The 9,741-nt window shown below is 36.3% G+C and overlaps 1 pseudogene; it reads right to left on the minus strand.

The window, feature by feature from the left end:
• Window positions 1-5,386: 5,386 nt before the first annotated feature.
• LOC147685482 (uncharacterized) lies at window positions 5,387-6,802 on the minus strand (annotated as a pseudogene).
• Between the last annotated feature and the right edge of the window lie 2,939 nt (window positions 6,803-9,741).

Below are 9,741 nucleotides of genomic sequence, written 5' to 3' on the forward strand. Positions count from 1 at the left end.
GAGTGCGTGTTGACTGCTTTTTTTACGGTCTGCTTAAATGAAAATGCTGGTAACTTCCTTTGCCACACGGATGACATCTCTGTGATTTTCAGGGAGGAGTTTAAGTACTTCGCGTACTGAGATTTGGGGTTGCTTTGCCGGGCTTCCCAGATAGCAGAATTAATTTCTATATCGCGATTGAGCCAGATGTTATACCAAAATTTAATTTACTCATATCTTTTATGTAATATTTGGGACTGCAATCCAAATTCAAGAAGTACTTGGGCTGGTGAAGCATCGCACGGTAAGCCGAATACGTGTTTGTATACTCTTGTTTGGATTTTATCTAATAGCGATGCACTTCTTCCATAATGTGCCACGCTGCCATAAGCTATCGTTGGAAGTAGCTTTGCTTTGATTACTGTGAGAAGGGGGGGTAAACGAGGGGCCTTTTAGCTGTTTGGATAAGCTATATAATGCATGCAGTAGAGCTGTTCCTTTCTTTTTGATTGCGTCAAAATGCGTAGAGAAAGTGAACCGACTATCCAGATGTATCCCCAGATATTTATAGCTATCCACTACCTCCAGCTTCATGTTGTCAATTGTAAAGTTCTGCTGTTTGGTACGGCGATGCGTTATAATCATAACCTTGTTTTTTTTACTGTTTATTTCCATTAGGTTCTGTTTGGTATAATCAGCCAGCTCATGCATAAGACGTTTAAGTCCTATTTTCGTTTGACTAAGAAGGACAACATCGCCTGCGTATGATAAATGCGTAAGGGGCAGAGTTCCTAGCCGTGAAGGATGTGCGTTGACCCCATCTAGCCTTGGTGTCAAGTCAGACATAAATAAATTAAACAGATGAGGGGCCAAGACACAGCCTTGTTTTAATCCTTCACTGGTTGTGATCTTCCTTGTTAGCCTTCGACCATTATCAATCTTAACCTGCATCCAGGTGTTGGTATACAGGTCAATTATTGGGGTTAAGATCTATCCGGCAGGCCCTGTTGCTTTAATTTGTCCCATAATGTTTGTCAGCTAACACGATCAAAGGCCGCCTTGAAGTCCACAAAGCATAGGTGTAATGCTTGACGGTCTTGTATGCTTTTTTCAGCTATCAGACTTATTGCTATGACATTTGCCATTGTACCCCTGCCGCGCCGGAACCCCGTCTGATTTATGGGATTTTATTGTTATCATCAGACCATTTTACAAGGTTGGTTAGCACCAGTGAAGCGTAATATTTGTTATTATTATTATATAAAATTTATACCGCGCTCAGTTACCCGGGGGCATCCCGGCGCTGTAGACACAGAAAGGAATGCTCAACTCAGTCACTACACCGGAAACAGATGGGACTTCAAGAGTTTTCTAAAGTGCAAGATGTTGGGCTCTGAACGGATCTTAAAGGGCAAGGAGTTCCACAGTGCCGCCACTTGCACTGAAAAACGCCGGCCCCCAGAGCGAGCTCTTTTTACTCTAGCTGACTGAAAGAGATGTTTTTGGTCCGAACGCAGTGGGCGTGTGGGGGAAACATCCATTACAACGCAAGTATTACAACGCAGTGCTATTACAACACAGGTATTACAACGCAAGTTCTATTACAACGCATGTTTTTACAACGCATGGTGTTACAACGCAAGTGCTATTACAACGCATGCTTTTACATCGTAATTATATATTAATTAATATTTGTTTTGTGATTTAATAAGTTATTCTTTTATTTATTTTTTGGGTTTTATTATATTATTTATATTTATTAATAATATTAAATTTTTATTTTCATAAAAGATATTATGTTTTTCAATGCTCTGGGTTTTTCTATTATTTGATATGTTGATTTAAAAAAGTAACAAATTTTTATTAATTTAAAGATGGTAATGATGGAATTGTTTAAATAATTAATTATGTTTATTAAATTATTTTATTTATTTAGTATTTAATATAAATTTTGGAACAATTTTTATTTAGTTATCTTTTTATTATAAATTTAAATTGGATACAAAAATTATAAATTTATTTAAAAGAAAAAATGAATAAAAAAGGAAGTATTAATACTCAGGTATTTATTTAGAAAATATATTAATATTTATTTTCTTTTTAAAAATTAATAAAAGAATAACAATTATTTTGAAGGAAAAAATTGTTATTAAAAAATAATTTAGATATTAATTAATGTTTAAAATATATTTTGTATATTTAAAAAAAAAGATAATTTTTAGATGTATTTTTTTGAAATTTTCCCACGCTTTTGCATTGCTTTCAATGAAAGCTTTAGTCCTTTATTTATTTCAATGAATACTCCATTGGAATCCGCGGAACGGTTTTTTATGGATGAAAAACAACAGAAACAGGATGGAGAAGAAGGAAACAAGGGTAGCATAATGGTAAGTGATTAGAAACATAATTTTTGGTACTTATACTTTAATTTTTAACGTTAAAATAAATCAAAATAAAAGTACAAAGTCAATGTGTTTATAAATATATTTCATTTATTATTGAATAAAACATGTTAAAAAAAAATATATTTTTTTATTTATATTTATAATAATTTCACAACATTTTAACTTTTCAAATATATAATATAATATATTTAAACAAAAATACAATAAATTATAATGAAATAGTCCTTTTTTCATTTTGCTACTTTTTGATCACGTCGTTACGTTAACGTCGACGTAAGCGGCCATCTTGGATTTCATCGATTGCTGGAAGCAGCAGAAATCTGATCTGCGCTCAAGGTAGGAAACTTTTATAACTTTATTTACAGTAAAACATAGTTAAAAAAGTATATATATTGTAATGAAAGGATAAGGAGAGGTTGCGTTTTAAACTAATAGTTGTTTTGGTTTTAAATTCAACCTGTCGCCGAACATTTTACTTGTATATCCCTTCGTCGGGTTATGTTACGGAAAAAGTAAAGGGTAAATATATTTAAAAAAAGTTATTCTAAAATTAATTGAAAACATTTTGAACGTAATATGTTTTGTGTAGAGATAGAAATGTATTGGTTTGGAAAGTTTGTTCAACATAAAAAGGTTAGTAACGTCTATTTTGAAAAATGATTGCTTTTGGCTTGCTTTGTAAAATTGAAAACTGTTTTTTGGATTTACGAGTGTTGAAATCGATGCAAGATATGTTTAGAATTATTTGTTGACATTTTCGAAAAAGGGGTTTGATTGGTTATTTTGGTTTCATATTTCAAAAAGAAGGAATTTAATTCACTTGTTAAGGCTTATTTACGAGTCAAGAGAAAAAACCAAATTACACAAGCACCCTCTTCAAAGTCCATTAATCTATGAACATAACTGTAGGATAGTGGTGTTATTTCCAAGGTTATTACACCAACATCAATCAATGGTTCAATGGCAATTCAAAGTATGGATCCAAAACCAAATCTTGTGCTTCAAGTTCTTTATTATTCAAATATGTTAAAAGTTTCCCAGCTTTACACTGCCGACACGTGTTTCGCCCTCTCCAGGGCTTTTTCAAGGCTATCTTGTTCTGGTCTATGCTGGTCTGGCATCGGAGAGGTCTAGAGTTCGAAAAGATACGGGTATGAAGCGTTTGTGCGAAACCTATTGGATGTCTTGGTCACAGCGAGCTATTCAGAAAGTGGGTTCCCTCTAAGTAACTTTAATTTTGTTAGGTCCCTCGTGGAGCATTGAAAGAACAAAACGATTTTGATGCAGATTTGTCCACTGCAAGGCACTGCAGTGGAGACTCGGCGCCGAAAACTACGAGAATAAGACTTATCAAGGTCTTCAAGAATCTCTAACTCAGCAAGATAGGATTTACCTCCACGCAGCGAGTCGCACCCCCACAACAAGACAAATCTGCATCAAAATCGTTTTGTTCTTTCAATGCTCCACGAGGGACCTAACAAAATTAAAGTTACTTAGAGGGAACCCACTTTCTGAATAGCTCGCTGTGACCAAGACATCCAATAGGTTTCGCACAAACGCTTCATACCCGTATCTTTTCGAACTCTAGACCTCTCCGATGCCAGACCAGCATAGACCAGAACAAGATAGCCTTGAAAAAGCCCTGGAGAGGGCGAAACACGTGTCGGCAGTGTAAAGCTGGGAAACTTTTAACATATTTGAATAATAAAGAACTTGAAGCACAAGATTTGGTTTTGGATCCATACTTTGAATTGCCATTGAACCATTGATTGATGTTGGTGTAATAACCTTGGAAATAACACCACTATCCTACAGTTATGTTCATAGATTAATGGACTTTGAAGAGGGTGCTTGTGTAATTTGGTTTTTTCTCTTGATTCTTGGTATTTGCATTCAGTTGCATTGCTCAAACACCCCTGGTGGTGGGTGTCTTATCAAGTTCTCAGTGCACCTCTATTTGATACCTCACGCATTACGTACCCGGGGAGAATAACTACAACAGTAAGTGCGGACGTTTTCTCTGATGAGAAACACTACCGCCATTTTCTTTGTATAAGCTTATTTACGAGTGTTTAAATCGATGCAAGATATGTTTAGAATTAATTGTTGACATTTTCGAAAAAGGGGTTTGATTGGTTGCTTTGGTTTCATATTTTATAAATAAGGATTTTAATTCACATGTTTTGCGTGTGGCTTATAAAAATTGTATTAATAGAAATATGAAATGATTTAGTCAGCGAGAAAAACTGCAGTTAGGATGTGGTGAAAAAAAATCTTGATAACATCTAATTGATTTTAAATGGAATTTATGTAAAAAAGAATGCAATTGATTTTGATTTATATAGTCTGTTTTATAAGGGAAGAATTTACAAATATATTTAGTTAGCGAGAACATATGCAGTTAGGTTGTGATGTTACTTAACCATAAAAAATTAATTTTCAGGTTGCGAACGTCACATTTTCAATTGAAGGATTGTCAGATTAAAAAGAAGAATGGGTAACATTTTTGTAAAGGGATACGGTTTTCTTTGCTTTTTTGCTTTTTTTCTGTTTGAAAAAGTACAGAAATTTTTTTGTTAAAAAAACAATAATAGACACTTTTCATAAAAACCAGTTTTCTGAACGAATTTTTTACAAGCCAGCATCACTTTTGAAAAAGTAAGTGGTGAGAATTTTTTTTTAATATTACTTTAAATAGAACGTTCAAAATGTTTACAAAAACTATAGATATTCCACTTTAAATTTAATGGAATGAAAACAAAATTTTTTTTATAACAAAAAAAATGACTTCAAAATGGATTGTAAGGGTTTTTATTTGGAAAGAAAATCGAAATGGATTTTTCTCAATTTGTAAATGGTGCAGCTGAAAAAAAGAAGACTTCTAAAGGTAAGGGAACCCGACGAATTTTAATTTAAAAAATGTTTATAAAAAATGCCAATTGAATTAAATGTTTAAAAAATAAATTTAGGGCAAAGCAGGAAAGTAAGATTGTAATTAAATATTAGAAATGTAATATGTTAGCAACATTCTCCAGGTAGTCTAATGCCACACTCAACGAAAATTGTTGTAGTACACCCAATAGTCTCTCGGACATCTCCTTTGTTTGTCTTTAGGGTCGTGGATTTAGACTACCTGTTAATGCCTGTGCAAGTCTCATTTCTTGAAAACTTTGCTCCTTCTTCAAAGTTTTCAGAAAAGAGTAGAAATTTGGATGATGTTTGCCAATTGTATGACTGAAGGAGTTGTGCCATCCCTCTATGGCATTATTTGTTTTTGCAACACCTTCCAAGCAGGTTGAGTAGCAGTTCCACCACTCCACATGGAAACGTGGCTTCCTCCTGCGACCTGATCTGCTTAGACGCCCAATCCATGTGTCCTCGAAATAATTTAAAATGGGAGCCAATTTTTCTTCATTTTCTACAAAATATTCCGATTCAGAAATTGCAGTGTAGTACTCATCTACACTATCAGGTGGTACAAAACAAAGTGCTGTTAATTTTTTTAATTCAACCTGTAATTTGCTATCAGAGCAGTAATCTGTAACCAGGGATGTTTTTTGAAGTTTACGCCAATATGCCTGGGAAAAATGAAAAAAACATCCCTGAATTTGGGTATCCACGTACAATTTGTTGATCACATTGATCATAGTTAATTCAAAATCTAAAATGATTTTCCTAGGACTTTTTCCAGATGTTTTCTCTTTAATCACTGATAAAAATTCAGTATAGGTTGCAGATTGCTTATCTGGTAGCAAACTATATACTAAGGGAACTACATTATTGTTAATTTGAGCATGAACGCTGTAAATTTGGGTGAAAGGATGGGGCGTACATTTAAACGTTCCATCCATCATCCAAATTTCAGTATTCTCTAATTTAAAAAGGTTACGGGGAGTGCTAAATATTAACATTCGTTTGAGAGGGTTTTGGTTATCATAGAGTAGGAAAGGTTCATTAGAGCAGGAAAGAGTTAAATCATGTGGTATTATAATGTCAGCAAAAGTTTGTGGAGTAACTGTTTGTGTGTTTCTTGCCTGCTTTTTACGTTGAATAATTCTACGCAAATTTGGGATTGTTGGCATATTACAAGCAACATGTCCAGGGACATGTTGTGCAACCTCTCTTAAAATCTGACCAGGAGTTTCATTGGAGGTGGATGCAATATCTTTCATTTTGTTGATTGTATCGCGTATTTCTATCTCCATTGCAGAGGCAGAGTGGTTATGTTCAGTGGTTTTGATTACGTTGTCACTAACAGTAACCGCTCTGCCGCTGCAACGGGAAGAATAATATTGCACACACCTCCAATGTCTCCTTGGTTCACTTATCCTCTCATTACAATATATATACCCACAATGTTTAAGGAGTCTGTTCCCTTTTCTTGATTTGGTATAAGTTGCAGTGGCCTGGCTTGACATTTTCTGTTGAAAAAAGGAAACAGAAAATACAAATTAGTATGTTTTTCTATTTTTTGGAAAACATTATTTAAACTGAAGTTATAATAGAAAGTGTCATTTCTTCATTATATAGCACTTTATCTATTCGTGCACTTTCCTGGACTTGGAATAGTAAGTGGTACCTCTTCACTATCCAGCACTTTCCCTATTTAAGCACTTTTTAAAGTTCGAATAGTAAGTGGCACATCCACACTATCCAGCATTTTTCCTACTCATGCATTTTCCTGGAGTTTGAATGTTAAGTCGCATTTTTTCACTGTCCAATACTTTCTTAGATCATGTACTTTCTTGGAGTTAGAATAGTAAGTTGCACTTCCACACTATCCAGCACTTTCACAAATCATGTACTTTCCTGGATTTGCAATAGTAAGTGGCACCTGTTCACTATCCTGCACTTTCCCTACTCATGCACTTTCCTGGAGTTGGAATAGTAAGTGGCACTTCGACACTATCCAGCACTTTTCCTACACATGCACTTACCAGGAGTTAGAATAGAAAGTGGAACCTTTTCAATATCCAGCACTTTCACAGATCATGCACTTTCATGGTGTTAGAATAGTAAGTGGCACTTCGACACTATGCAGCACTTTCCCTAATCATGCACTTTCCGGGAGAAGGAATAGTAATTGGCACCTGTTCACTATCCTGCACTTTCCCTACTCATGCACTTTCCTGGAGATGGAATAGTAAGTGGCATTTGTACACTATCCTGCACTTTCCCTACTCATGCACTTTCCTGGAGTTAGAATAGAAAGTGGAACCTTTTCATTATCCAGCACTTTCCCAGATCATGCACTTTCCTGGAGTTGGAATAGTAAGTGGCACTTGTACACTATCCAGCACTTTCCCTACTCATGCACTTTCCTGGAGTTGGAATAGTAAGTGGCACTTGTACACTATCCAGCACTTTCCCTACTCATGCACTTTCCTGGAGTTGGAATAGTAAGTGGCACTTGTACACTATCCAGCACTTTCCCTAATCATGCACTTACCTGGAGTTAGAATAGTAAGTGGCTTTTCCACACTATCCAGCACTTTCCCTAATCTTGCACTTTCCGGGAGAAGGAATAGTAAGTGGCACCTGTTCACTATCCTGCACTTTCCCTACTCATACACTTTCCTGGAGTTGGAATAGCCACTTACACTTGTAAACTATCCAGCACTTTCTCTAAACATGCACTTACTTGGAGTTAGAATAGTAAGTGGAATTTCCACACTATCCAGCACTTTCTCTAATTATGCACTTTCCGGGAGAAGGAATAGTAATTGGCACCTGTTCACTATCCTGCATTTCCCTACTCATGCACTTTCCTGGAGATGGAATAGTAAGTGGTATTTGTACACTACCCTGCACTTTCCCTACTCATGCACTTTTCTGGAGTTAGAATAGAAAGTGGAACATTTTCATTATCCAGCACTTTGCCAGATCATGCACTTTCCTGGAGTTGGAATAGTAAGTGGCACTTGTACACTATCCAGCACTTTCCCTAATCATGCACCTTCCTGGAGTTTGAATAGTAAGTGGCACTTGTACACTATCCAGCACTTTCCCTAATCATACACTTTCCTAGAGTTGGAATAGCCACTTACACTTGTAAACTATCCAGCACTTTCTCTAAACATGCACTTACTTGGAGTTAGAATAGTAAGTGGCATTTCCACACTATCCAGCACTTTCTCTAATTATGCACTTTCCGGGAGAAGGAATATTAATTGGCACCTGTTCACTATCCTGCACTTTCCTGGAGATGGAATAGTAAGTGGCATTTGTACACTATCCTGCACTTTCCCTACTCATGCACTTTCCTGGAGTTAGAATAGAAAGTGGAACCTTTTCATTATCCAGCACTTTCCCAGATCATGCACTTTCCTGGAGTTGGAATAGTAAGTGACACTTGTACACTATCCAGCACTTTCCCTAATCATGCACTTTCCTGGAGTTGGAATAGTAATTGGCACCTGTTCACTATCCAGCACTTTCCCTAATCATACACTTTCCTGGAGTTGGAATAGCCACTTACACTTGTAAACTATCCAGCACTTTCTCTAAACATGCACTTACTTGGAGTTAGAATAGTAAGTGGCATTTCCACACTATCCAGCACTTTCTCTAATTATGCACTTTCCGGGAGAAGGAATAGTAATTGGCACCTCTTCACTATCCTGCACTTTCCCTACTCATTCACTTTCCTGGAGATGGAATAGTAAGTGGCATTTGTACACTATCTTGCACTTTCCCTACTCATGCACTTTCCTGGAGTTAGAATAGAAAGTGGAACCTTTTCATTATCCAGCACTTTCCCAGATCATGCACTTTCCTGGAGTTGGAATAGTAATTGGCACTTGTACACTATCCAGCACTTTCCCTACACATTCACTTACCGGGAGCTAGAATCGAAAGTGGAACCTTTTCATTATCCAGCACTTTCCCAGATCATGCACTTTCATGGAGTTAGAATAGTAAGTGGCACTTCGACACTATCCAGCACTTTCCCTAATCATGCACTTACCTGGAGTTAGAATAGTAAGTGGCTTTTCCACACTATCCAGCACTTTCCCTAATCTTGCACTTTCCGGGAGAAGGAATAGTAAGTGGCACCTGTTCACTATCCTGCACTTTCCCTACTCATACACTTTCCTGGAGTTGGAATAGCCACTTACACTTGTAAACTATCCAGCACTTTCTCTAAACATGCACTTACTTGGAGTTAGAATAGTAAGTGGAATTTCCACACTATCCAGCACTTTCTCTAATTATGCACTTTCCGGGAGAAGGAATAGTAATTGGCACCTGTTCACTATCCTGCATTTCCCTACTCATGCACTTTCCTGGAGATGGAATAGTAAGTGGCATTTGTACACTACCCTGCACTTTCCCTACTCATGCACTTTTCTGGAGT

The sequence above is a fragment of the Lissotriton vulgaris genome, chromosome 10 (genome assembly GCF_964263255.1).
Source record: "Lissotriton vulgaris chromosome 10, aLisVul1.2, whole genome shotgun sequence".
Lineage (NCBI taxonomy): Eukaryota > Metazoa > Chordata > Amphibia > Caudata > Salamandridae > Lissotriton > Lissotriton vulgaris.